This window comes from Microcaecilia unicolor, chromosome 4 (genome assembly GCF_901765095.1).
Source record: "Microcaecilia unicolor chromosome 4, aMicUni1.1, whole genome shotgun sequence".
Taxonomy (NCBI): domain Eukaryota; kingdom Metazoa; phylum Chordata; class Amphibia; order Gymnophiona; family Siphonopidae; genus Microcaecilia; species Microcaecilia unicolor.
Genome location: NC_044034.1, coordinates 242,741,559 through 242,755,509, shown reverse-complemented (window position 1 = coordinate 242,755,509; position 13,951 = coordinate 242,741,559).

Genomic DNA, 13,951 nt, shown 5'->3' with positions numbered 1-13,951 from the left:
CCTGAGCCTGATACTTTTCATTTTAATAAGGGATAAATACAGTTTGTAATATATTGGGGCAAAGATATTTTAAGGCCTAATTATGGAACCAATGTGCTAAATTAAATTAAAAATTCACCATTAAACATTAATTGCTAATTTTTAATAAGCTTGTTATCTTCTTTAGAACATTGTTAAGACCAACAGGCTTATTTTAGAAAGTGATCGCCGGCCATCTTCTGACATAAATCGGGAGATGGCCGGTGATCTCTCAAAAGCGGTGAAATCGGTATAATCGAAAGCTGCTTTTTTGACACCATCGCCGCTTTCCCGTCGCCGAGCCGGTGAAAGTTCAAGGGGGCGTGTCGGCGGTGAAGCGAAGGCGGGACATGGGCGGGAATGGGCGTGGCTACCAGATGGCCGGCTTTCACGGATAATGGAAAAAAAAAGCGGAGTTAATCAGTATTTCGCCGGGTTTACTTGGTCCTTTTATTTTCACGAACAAGCCTCAAAAAGGTGCCCCAACTCACCAGATGACCACCGGAGGGAATGGGGATGACCTCCCCATACTCCCCCAGTGGTCACCAACCCCCTCCCACACTAAAAAAATAAAAATAAAAACCTTTTTTGCCAGCCTGTATGCCAGCCTCAAATGTCATACCCAGCTCCCTGACAGCAGTATGCAAGTCCTTGAAGCAGTTTTTAATGGGTGCAGTGCACTTCAGTCAGGCAGACCCAGGTCCATCCCCCCCCCCCCCTACCTGTTATACTTGTGGTGCTATGTGTTGATTCCTCCAAACCCCCCCAAAACCCACTGTACCCACATGTAGGTGCCCCCTTCACCCATAAGGGCTATGGTAGTGGTGTAGAGTTGTGGGGAGTGGATTTGGGGGGCTCAGCACCCATGGGAAAGGAGCTATGCACCTGGGAGCTATTTGTGTATTTTTAAAAAAAAATTTGGAAGTGCCCCCTAGGGTGCCCGGTTGGTGTCCTGGCATGTCATGGGGACCAGTGCACTACAAATACTGGCTCCTCCCATGACCAAATGCCTTGGATGTAGCCCGGTTTGAGATCACTGGCATTTTTTTCCATTATTGCTGAAAAACAAAACCGGCCATCTCAAACCCAGCGAACATTGGCATTTGGCTGGGCTAAACCGTATTATCAAAAGAAAAGATGGCCAGCCATCTTTTTCGATAATACGGTTACGGCCAGCTGTTGCGCCGCCGCCAAAATAGATCACCGGCAACGTTCGATTATGCCCCTCTAAGTGTACTAAAGAGGTTTAGACAAAGCAGGCCCAATACTAAGCAGGATATTGAGGCGATAATTTAAAACATATAGAGGCTCATTTTCAAAACAGAAAAATGCACAAAAAGTGGCACACACTGGTAGATGGATGCATTTTTTGCCAAAACGTCCAAATCGCTGTTTTTGATACCCATTTTAAGACGTTATTCGATGCAGTGCATCCAATCTGCCCAGGTCTGCGAGTCAGCTTTGGTGGTATAGCAAGTTTTAATAGACTATAAACTATCCAAATCACAAAGGGGCATGTTGGGTCGGGATGTGGGCATTCCCATAAACTGGATGTTTTTCCGCCATAATAGAACAAAGAAAAATGCCCAGGGCTAAAAGATGTTTTGGTCTAGACATGTTTCAGCCATGACTAAGTGACAAAAAGGTGTCCTAAATGACCAAATGACCACCGGAGGGATTAAGGCATGACCCCCCCCCCCTTACTCTCCCAGTGGTCACTGACTCACTCCCACCCCCACCCCCCAAAGATGTGAGAGAAACAGTACATAAACCAACAGGTAACTGAACAGCAAAGTCCCATGAGACAAATAACAATACACAAAGTAAGTGGGAACTTAGGAAGGCTAGACAAACCTCAGGATCAATGAAGTTAAATATTTATTGCATATTGTTTTGTATACATTGAATTTTATGTAGTGATTTTATGTTTATTCTCTTTATATATACACCACAACAATAAATATTTAACTTCATTGATCCTGAGGTTTGTCTAGCCTTCCTACGTTCCCACTTCCTTTGTAAAACGAAACAGCACATACCAGCCTCTGTGGCAGCTTGAGATGTAATGGCTAGGGAGAAGTCTGAAGATGGTCATAATATATGTGGACATTGCCAATGGTGTGCCTCTATATTGGAAGGGACTGATTAGTGTTATCTGACTACTCAAACAGTAGCATAGTAAAGGGGGGCAGACCACCCTGGGCACCATCTTAGCAGTGGCATTGGTGACGCCAGCTTCGGCTGACACACTACTACTACTTCTGGCCCTAAACCCCAAGACCACCAGAACAGAAAAACAGCCATTATCTTAACTGGCAGCAGTGGGTAAGGGGCTGGTGAGGCTGTAGGAAACTTATGGGAAGGGAGCTGCTGCAGGGGACAGGAGGCAGTAGCGTAGTATGGGGACAATAGGGGCCGACCACCCACCCCGGGTGCCATCTTCCCTTACTACGCTACTGAACTCAAAATAAATATTCTGATCATTCATTGACATTATGTAATACTGTTTATGCTGTTTATTTGATTAAATGTCTGTTCTGTTAAATTATGGTTGAATGAACACAAATCCAGAATTCAGACTGGCAATGAACCTTCTCTGTTGGTGGCCCTCTGGTGGTTAAAACAGCATTTGGTCTATAACATTTTATCATGTCATACAGATGACCTTTTATTATTACAATTCAATTTGGGTGGGAAAGCGGTGACTATGATCCGTCTTTTAAAGAGCAACACTGGATTTATGAAGTTTTAATTCAGGAGGTCTGAACAAAGAATTAGAAGGGATAGCATTGGTTTGATTTCATTGGATAGCTAGAATATGAGGTGAATTTGGAATCTGGAAAAAATATGTAGATAGATAGATATAGATAGTTAAGTGGACCTGTTGTGATGGGATCTACAGTATGCTTGATGATATAGCCAGACCCACCTTCTAATGATCTGTCTGATACAAAGTATGCTTAGTGAAAGGTCAGTGCTGTTGATTTTTTTAGACCCTTTCTCTATTAAAAATAATGTAATTCTTTATTGAAGACCTGGCTTTTTGAGCAGGCATATACTACTACGTCCCAGTGAGTTTTGGACAGTGCACGTTTGGTACTAATATTCCTGAGAGATATGCTCTGTTTGGCTGTAACTATGTATGTATGATTTGTGTTCTTTTCAATTTTTTATTGTGGTTCTTTTCTTTTTTATGTTCTTTTAGATTATAAACTGCTTAGCCCTGCCTGACAGTTCATGCGGTATAGAAAGTCTGGAATAAATAAATAAATAAATAACGATTTTGAGACTTTTCTCTCCACTGTTAGCTTGCTGTAATGATATTGTATGTCATCTTTATGCTAAGAAAGATGTATTACTTATTCAACTTGACTTTAGTTTACCATTTAGTTATGGACCACTTCTGTCTCGTCTTCAAAACACAGGCGTTAAGGGAGTTGTATAAAATTGGTTCTGTTCTTCACTTTAAACATTCATATCAGGTTACACTGGTAGATCATCTAATTATTATCCCCTTTCTTGTGGTGTACCCCCAAGGTTCAATATTAGCTCCTGCATTCTTCAATTGACCCTGTGCTACTTTAATACAAGATCATGGTATTACACCTTATATATATGTGGATGACATACAATTTATTATCATCTATGGTACATAGAATTCTGCTCCTCAGCAGTGAATGTCCCATAGCTTACTAAATATTTCACCTTAGATAAGGAATCACAACCCCATAAAATCTGAGTCATCATGCCTTCTTCATCAGGGCTCCTGTATTCCATTTTAGCTCTGTATTGGATCCATGCCAGTGCCTGTTAAAGATTCCATTATGTCCTTAGGATTCCTCATAGACAGTGCTCTTTCCTTTGGACCCCCTGCCTCTTGTGTATTTCAAAGGTCTTTCTGGAGTTTACATAAGATCGGATTCTTTAGGCCATTTTTGGAAGATAGGGCTTTGAATACAATAATTCATGCATGTTTTGCGTCATCTGGACTACTGCAACTCTCTTCTGGTAGGAGTTCCCTTTTGTTCTCTTCATCATTTGCAAGTGATGCAAAATACAGCAGCAAAATCACTTTATTACGTATTGGATACTCATGGTTTCAGCCATGAGCGTTTAACTTGGTCGAGCATGCAGGACATTTAAGGGGTTAATTACAGTGGGTAAGGATGGTGGTAACAGGTAGGAGTGTGGGTAAATGATGGGAATTGAGTGGAGGTTGGTGATTGGAGTCTAGGAAGGATGGGTGGGGGGGTGGTGCTGTTGTGGTTTTTGTTTTGGTGGGTTTTTATTGGGAGGGTAAGCTAGGATGGAGGGTTGGTGTTAGATTTTGGGTGGGTTCTTTTTGTACCACCCTCCCACCCTGTTGGGGGAGGGGTTAGTGGGGGATATGCTGGTGGGTTGAGGTTGGTTGCAATGTAGGGGGAATGGATGGTGATATGGAGTCACTGCGGAGTATTATTTTGGCAAGGAATTATTTTTGGTACGCTCAAGTGCATCACTGCCTTGAGTGATTGGGGGTTTTTGGGCTCAGCAGCACTGCGGGCCATAGGGTACTGAGAACTTTCACAGCTAGTTTGATACCATCTAGCTGGAATTGGGAAAGGGAATTTTACATGGTTGGCTTTACTTTCGCTCTTTTGGGGTGTTTTTGCAGTGTTATACCAATTATTTAAATTGTTTTGCCACTAAGAATGCTTTGGTTGTCCAATTCTTGTTTTCAATGTAGCTATGGGCAGGAGAGAGTGGGGTGGGGTGAGAATGCAGAGCATGCATTGCGAGCGCCTAAGTTAAGAAATACAACCATGTTACTCCCTTTTTATCAGAAAAGCATTAGTTACCAACTGTTTGCAGAATACATTTTTTGTATTAGCTCCAAAAGCTTTTTATACAGGTTTACTGCTTTACTTATTAAATCTGTTTATTCCATATGCTCCATCCCATTCTCTGTATTCTTCAAACACTAATGTTTTGCTAGTACTCCCTCCTACTAGACTTCATCTTGACACTTTGTGCACTATGGCTTTTTATAGTATTGTACTATACTAGGCAAAGTATAGAGTAGCTTAAACAGCCAGCATAAAAAAGTAAAAGCTTTACCAGTAGACCCTCAGTTCTTAAGCAAATCTTCTTTATTGTAGTACTCAGAATAAACAAAGAAAATCCAATTTACAGTTCAGCTGCTTGTAAAAGAATTGTTGCCTTCTGCACAGAGTCTATATCTAGCCACTTGTGAGGATCATTTAGCTCTCAGAGAACGAATATGATCTTTGGAGGCTAGAGTGTAAAGCTAAGACATATAGAGGAGACCTTCATCTCCATTCTGTCTGATTTACAGAAGTAAGATCATTCTATGCAAACTAAAATTGGTACACCTCTTTTCGGTAGTTTCAGCTTCAGCAGCATTCCCTCATTTACTACCCACACAGTCATGCACTCACTCATGCACCCCACCCACTTAAATATACCACACACAGTCACTCACTGCCCATGCATTAGGAACACCCCCCAAACACCCCTACATGCACATACATACACATCCCTACCCAAATCCTCCCACTCAGTCATATTAGACCATAGTAACATAGTTAAATGATGGCAGATAAAGATCTGTACGGTCCATTCAGTCTGCTCAACAAGATAAACTCGTGTTACATGGTATGTGATACTTTATATATATATATACCCGAGTTTGATTTGTCCTTGCCATTCTCAGGGCACAGATCGTAAAAGTCTGCCCAGCACTGTTCTTGTACTAAAGGTTCTGCAGCTTACGTCAAAACCCCTTAAAAATTACACTCCAGCCTATCCATATCTATTTAGTCATGATCAGGGCGTAGACTGTAGAAGACTGCCCAGCACTGGTTTTGCTTCCCAATTACTAGTGTTGTCACCCAATCTCCACTAAGATTCCGTGGATCCATTCCTTCTAAATAGGATTCTTTTGTGTTTATCCAACGCATATTTGAATTCCATTACAGTTTTCATCTCTACCACCTCCCGCGGGAGGGCATTCCATGTATCCATCAACCTTCCATGAAAAAATACTTCCTGACATTACTCCTGAGTCTGCCCCCCTTCAACCTCAATTCATGTCCTCTAGTTCTACCACTTGAAATCACTCTCATGCATGCTTGTACATAAAGATTTCAACTACATACTCCCACATTCACATCCCACCTTCAACTTAAATTCCACCTATACATCTCACTCACACTCATTCCCTTTAAGTATAAGGCATATTTTCAAAGCACTTAGCCTTCCAAAGTTCCATAGGTTTCTATGGAACATTGGAAGGCTAAGTGCTTTGAAAATATGCCTCTTTGTGTACTTTAACTATTATATAGAAATGTACCTTTGTGTCATGCTTTTTAGCATGTATTTTCCAACTTGTCTTTGATAGTCTCCTTTACTTGCTGGTAAGCAACACTGACCTATTTTAGAACATTTAAGACCTGATTCATCAAGGTCTTTTCCTGTAAAACACAATCTGAGGAAAATATATAACCTCACTGAATAAGGTCCTTATTGTCTTCTTTGATCGATGGTATGTATTTACTCTGAGTCTCTACTATGGCCTCTTTAAACCAATTCCATATTGCCTACAAGCATTTTATACACTCGACTGTACTTTTTAAAGTTCTTTTTAGCTAGTTTCTTTAGTTTGTAAAGTTCCCATTTTTGAAGTTAAAACAGTTTGTGTTGGATATTTTCCTCCTCTTTTCTCCTATGAGGATGTTGAATTTGATTACAGTATATGTACCTCATGAACTAGGCCTCTATTTGATACTCAGGACCAAATCAAGAATTATATCATCTTTTGTTGGATCTAATGCTAACTGTTCTAAAATGTCATTTATAATATCCAGGAAATGTATCTCAGTATCATGTCCTGAAGATACATATATGAGGACAGTTGAAAATGCCCTGATTTTGAAGTTTTTCTAATCTTCTAGTATATTTCTTGATCATCATCTCTATCCCAATAAGATACCTAATGGTACAGCCCTAATACCACGAAGGGCAATTCTAGAAAGGGTGCCTAAATTTAAGCATCAATCATGTGTACAAATTTATAGAATGATATCACTTACATATTTGATTAGCACTAATAATTGGCAACTATGTGTGAAAGTGCTAAACACTATTCTATAAAATGTCCGCCTGATAGTGAATCAGCCCACAGCAGTAAGCAGTGTCTGAGCCACTCACAGCTGCAGCTGAACTAACCCCGGATATTCAATGCTGGTCCATGAGCGGCTCCAAGCATTAGATATCCTGGTCTCAGCAGTTACCTGGAAGTTAACCAGGCACCTGGTTAATTTCACCACATAAAGTTAGGACAGCCTTTTTTTCGGTCCTATGCAGTTACTTAGCTGATTAGTGGGCTGAAAATCACCACTAACTGGCTAAGTTTGTACTCTGCACATGCTCCGCTCCTGGCCCACTCCTAACCTATCCAGTTAGGGGATGGCTGGTTAGCAGGGATATTCAGTGGCACTAGCTAATTAAATGCTGCTGAATATCCCTGGGTAGGCTTGGGCAAGCTATTTAAACAGCCGTTTAAATAGCTTTGACTATCAAGCCATGTGCGCTTAAGACCTTTACCTCTGAATTTTATAAAGCACGAATTAAGTTTTGTGTGTAAATCCAGTTGTATTCTGGATTTGCGTCTGCAGCTTAATTAGTTAACAAGCCAGTCGTTGCTGATAATTGCCAATTTACAAGCAACTATTGATACTAATTGGCATCAATTAGAATTTACACGCACAACTATCTAAGTGTATTCTGTAACGTGATGCGTGAAAATTCTGAGTTTCATAGTTGAAAAGCGCCATGGGTGTGGAATGGGCAAATCATGGGCATTTCTAAAATCTATGTGCGTTGTTATAGAATACACTCGATCCGTGCCTAATTTAGGCATTGGCATTTCCACCAAGTTTTACTTGATGTAACTGCACATGACTAAATTTAGTTGCGTGGATGGGCACTCGGCGTATATTTATAAACTGCATAGAAATTTAGGTGTATAAAATACACTTAAATTTGGGCATACTTTATAGAATATGCCTAGTCGTATTTTTTTTAGTGCCAAATTTTTAGGCGTGATAAATAGAATCTAGTCCTTAGCATGCAACTGCATGGGGGGCATTAATGTGGGTAGTGGATAGGTGTATCATGGGAATGTCATCCAGTGATGCATGCAACCACTTACACCTGCCATTAAGTTGACAGAAGTTGTCACGCCTAAATTTTGCTGTATCAATGCTGCCTTATGCCCGTATTCTACAATGGCTTTTAGGCTTGCCTTAGAGCCATTATGGAATTGGTTCCCTTATCTGTTCCCTTCTCCACTACTGCCAACTCCAGACTTCGCGCCTTTTGTCTCGCTGCACCCTACGCCTGGAATAAACTTCCTGAGCCCCTACGTCTTGCCCCATCCTTGGCCACCTTTAAATCTAGACTGAAAGCCCACCTCTTTAACATTGCTTTTGACTCGTAACCACTTGTAACCACTCGCCTCCACCTACCTTCCTCTCTTCCTTCCCGTTCACATTAATTGATTTGATTTGCTTACTTTATTTATTTTTTGCCTATTAGATTGTAAGCTCTTTGAGCAGGGATTGTCTTTCTTCTATGTTTGTGCAGCGCTGCATATGCTTTGTAGCGCTATAGAAATGCTAAATAGTAGTAGTAGTAGTAGTGGTTCTAAGCTCAGCTTTTTTGGAGCACCTACTTTATGATGCCAATTTATAGAATTGCCACCATAATTTTTTATTTACATATAACATTTCTATTAATGGAGATTATACAGTGATTTTTGTTTTGGTATAGCTCTTTTTTTTTCTTTGCAACATATAGCACTATTCCTTCCTCCTGACAGAATGACCTATGGAGTAATTTCTGTACAATTTGTTCCAGTGGATTATAGTGTCTTATTAGATACAATCCCCTTGTATTCTTTCTAACTTGTGTACTATGAGGCTGAGTGTCTAAAATGCATTACTATAGGTAGAACTGAAGGCGATGGGTTATTATAAAATTGTAGCAAAAACAAAAAGTAATCCACAAGAGATTAAACTTATACTCTTACAATGTAGGATAACAAATTACTAACAAAAGAAATTACTAACAGAAGAAAAGGGAAGGAAAAGCCTCAAAATAGCTTAAAACACACAGTTTTTAAAGAGCTAAGGTGGTTGAAAACAGACCATCCTAGGCAAAAACCTTCCCATGGGAAAAGAGACTACATTCAAAATGCAAAATATTTGATGACTTATTTTAGAACCAATGTGTAGCTCTCAAAATGTATCTGGTGGAAGTCTGAAGATGCAGGAATGCCCTGGGCCAACGTTGGCCAGCGTTTCGTAAAAACTGCTTCAGGGTCCCAGAAGGCACAAAAATTCCACAACTAAAAATGTGAAAAGTCTGTACATCTGGAGCATACATTTAGCAGCATTATTTATGCTTATAAATTTATGCTCCTAAATGTATGCTAAATCTATGAACCTAATAGGTCCTAAATTAGGAGCATAAATTTAGGAGCATAGATTCTATATTTCGTGCCTAGCATTCCACACCTAAATCTAATCTATAATGATGCGCAGAACTTAATTGGCTTAACAAGCCAATCAGCATTAACAGTACTTAACAAGCAATAGTGATCACTTATTGGCAATAATTAGAATTTACATGCATAACTCGCTAAGCATATGCTGTAACTCATGGGCATGGTTATGAGTGGGTAAAGGGTGTTTCGTCGGCATTCCAACATTTACGTGTTTTGTTTTAAAATATGGCTCAGTCTGTGCAAATTTATACCACATTTTTGTTGGTGTAAATAGATGCGCATAGTTTTAGGCGCTGGGATATCAACCCCGCGCCTAAACCCAGTGGCGTACCAAGGGGGGACGGTCCGCCCCAGGAGCAAGCCGCTGGGGGGGGTGCCACTTGCCTGTTGGCTCTGCTCATTCCGTGCTCCCTCTGCCCCGGAACAAGTTACTTCCTGTTCCGGGGCAGAGGGAGCATGGAGCGAGCAAAGCCGAGAGGCACGCGACACCCCCAGCAGGTAAAAATGCACCCGGGGGGGGTGTCCTTTCACCGGGGGGGGGGGGTGGGGGGGGTCATGCTGCACCCAGGGGGGCATCGGCGATCCACCCCGGGTGTCAGCCACCCTTGGAACGCCACTGCGTAAACCTTATAGAATGCGCTTAGGCGAAAATGATTTCCATGTGGATTTTCCAGGCGCCATATATAGAATCTCTCCCATAACCTTTATAGAATAAGGCCTATATGGGGAAACTCTATAACAGGGCACCTGATTGGAGCCTTTCCTATAAAGGAACATAAAGTGCCCTTGTTCCTTTATAGAACACTACCATAACCAGGTATATAAGTGTGTAGGCACTTAGGCGTGATCACTTATGCCAGCTATAGAGCTGGTGTAATTATTCACACCTAAATGCCATAGATGCACACATAACTTATGGTATTCAGTAAGTTACACACACAGGTGTGAGTCCTGCCCATGCTCCTTCCAGACACCACACGGAAAAGTAGTGAGGTACCGCAAGCAAGGATTCTGATAAGTAAAAGCAAATTTATTAAAAATCCTCGGTTCCACATGTTGAAAGAACTCAACCTGGTTGTGTTTTGGCTACAATGCCTGTGTGAGGAGAATATCAACCTTATGAAAACATAGAGATTAATTGATTTGATTTGCTTACTTTATTTATTTTTTGTCTATTAGATTGTAAGCTCTTTGAGCAGGGACTATCTTTCTTCTATGTTTGTGCAGCGCTGCGTATGCCTTGTAGCGCTATAGAAATGCTAAATAGTAGTAGTAGTAGTAGTAGAGATAGAAACATGTAAAAGTTGAACTGGACGAAGAGTGTATATAAAACAGTGGTACAGTGCAGTGGCGTAGGAAGGGGGGGGGCGGTGGGGCGGTCCGCCCCGGGTGCACGCGCTGAGGGAGTGTCGGCTCGCTGGTTCCCTGCTCTTTCTGCCCTGGAACAGGTTACTTCCTGTTCCGGGGCAGAGAAAGCAGGGAAGCAGCAGAGCCGACGCAGCTCCCAGTGACGTGCACTGGGGGCGGATTGGCCCTCCCGCCTACCCCCGCTGAAAGGTAGGGTGCATTTTTTTTGGGGGGGGGTGCGCTCCGGAGGGGGGGGCGCCATGCCCTGCACCCGGGGGGGGGGGTGCACAGCGGCGACCCGCCCCGGGTGTCAGGCACCCTCGCTACGGCACTGGTACAGTGGATGATATGTTGTCAGTGCAATTATATAGATAAACAAATGTGCATTGATGTGTGGATCAAAAAGGCTTTATGTTTTTCAAACCATTCCATTGATGCTGCAAGGAGAGACCGGCTATGACTTCAGTGATTGGTCCAGAAATTTCTTTGGAGGTGTAAGAAAGTGTGATTTACTTATAAGCAGCTGAATTAAACACCTAGACAGGAGGCTTTGGCTCTGCTGGACTTTGATCTTTATAATAGAGTTTGTCATCTTCAGCAAATTACTGATTAGCTGAAAGATACTGATCATTATACTCCACTTAGTTATGAGAAAGTGCTTCTTTTAACCAGGGCCGTGCCAACATCGTAAGCGGGGTAAGCGCCGCAGGGGGGGCGCCTGCCTTCAAGGGCGCTGCACCATTGAGTTGTTTTTTTTTTTTAAAAGCCTTACTTCTCCGCTCCATCCCCAATTCCCCAGCGCTTTAAATTTACCTCGCTCCGCCTCTGACGTCTGCGCAGCGTCAGTGAAAGCGCTGCCTGTCTGACGTCTCTCCACCAGCCTTCCCTTCGCTCGTTCGTTCCCTCTGTGTCCCGCCTTCTTCTGACGTCATTTCCTTGAGGGCGGGACACAGAGGGAACGAAGAGTGAAGGGAAGGCTGGTAGAGAGACATGAGACAGGCAGCGCTTTCACTGACGCTGCGCAGATGTCGGAGGCGGAGCGAGGTAAATTTAAAGTGCCAGAGAATCGAGGATGGAGCGGAGGAGGCCAAATCCAGCCATTTCATCCATCGCGCTGCAGATGGCAGCTTGGGGGAGCAGCGCTCGGCTCTTTGGCACCGCCCAGCTCTTCTACGCACCTTGGAGCCAGGCAGGTCCGGGAGGGGCGCCAACTGATAGTCTGCAGGGGGGGGCGCCAGAGACCCTAGGCACGGCCCTGCTTTTTAGTATAGAGTTTTAAGGGCTGATCCTCTCACCATTGTCCTTTCAGAAAGGGGCAGACGCATGGTCTCAAAACTAGGCTATTGAGGTCACTGAGGATTTGTTTAAGAAGCTGGTGTGAAAGCCTTTGGTAAAAGTGACTTCTGCACTTCATCAAGAACAGCAATATAAATTTTTGTTTCATACCTATATTTCTCCAAAGTGAGCTTTTCGGATGGGACTAGCACAGAACAGTCAATGTATGAAATGCTCGCAAGCAGAAGCCTCGTTGGGCCATATGTTCTGGTCTTGCCCATGCATACAACGCTTCTATCTCCAAGTTTCCTTGAAAGTGTATCATATTTTTTTTAATTCCAATTACCTTTGCAGCCTAATATTTTTTTTGTTTGATGACTATACAACTTGTTCTGTCAAGCCTAATAAGGTCAAGCAAACTTTGCTGTTCTAATTTTCTCCTGGCCCAACGTACCATCTTGATATAATGGATGGGCCCGGACACACCTACTTTGATGCAATAGCTCAGCTCAACTTGGTTTATGCTCTGCTGAATTTGGAATGTCATAAGGCGGGCTGAAACCATAAAGGTTGCTGGCAGAAATTTTAACGGATTTGGGTGCCTTTCTAGACCGTTATGTCTCACTGATTTTGGAGTTGGACTTTGAACTGTGGATATTGACTTGGATAAGAAAGCACAAAAAAATGTGAGGGGTTGTTGTATTAGTTTCTGGGGGGGGGGGGGATAGGGAGTTTTGGGGGAGGTGTTTTCAAGGGGGGGTTGCCTAGTAGTTATACCCAAAATGGAACCTTAATGATCTTATACTGTGGATTTTGCGTTGTTAATAAAGATGATTTAAAAATAACAAAATATGCAGCAACCATTTTTCCCCTAAAATGGGGGAGGGGGGTGGGGAGTTGGTGCAACTTTTCAAAAGTATGTATGTAAGTGAAAATTCCACCCCGAGTCCCATCCCTAGGAATGCATCTACCCTGTCTGGGTAAACATATGTATACAGAAAGAATGTACATAAATTTAACCATATGAGGCCGGATTCTATATAAGGTGTCTTAAATGTAGAATAATCTGCGTAGCACAGTATTCTATAAACCACATCTACAGTAAGATGCAGTGTATAGAATAGTGCATAGGCTGGGGGAATGTACGTACATGATAGGCATCCATTTCTATAATCTCTTTTTGGAATAGGTTGTAAGCTTTTATGTTCTGGTTTTGAACAGCTTAGTTTGCTGGTCGCACATTATCACTATTTTTAGTTTGGGATTTGCCTTTATAAAATGCGCACACAACATCTATTTAATATGCATAAACTTATCAAATAATACGCATGCAAGTTGCACACATTAAAAAGGTCTCATGCACACTGAAAAATGTTTATTATATAGAAAGTGAAAAGCAACAAAAAAAATTCAAAAATTCAGAAAATGAACTAAAATCTCTGGTTTGTGCTCATCTCTAACACTGGTGGCCTGCTATGAAATTATCCCCTCATTTCAAAAAGCTGGTTAGAGGTTTCAGATTTTTCCTCTTCTTATTTTAAAGGGACAGAGTCTGATATATGTGGCTCTTCCTTCCTTCCTTCATACCTTATTTATTCATTTTCTAAGGTTTTGTATCATTTTCTGCATTCTTAGGAATTGTGGAAACAAGCTTGTGTAACACAAGGCTGATCTTGAATTGTGCCAGTTCATCACACCACACAATCCTCATATTCAGTTTTTTATTTCCATCTATGCTATCTC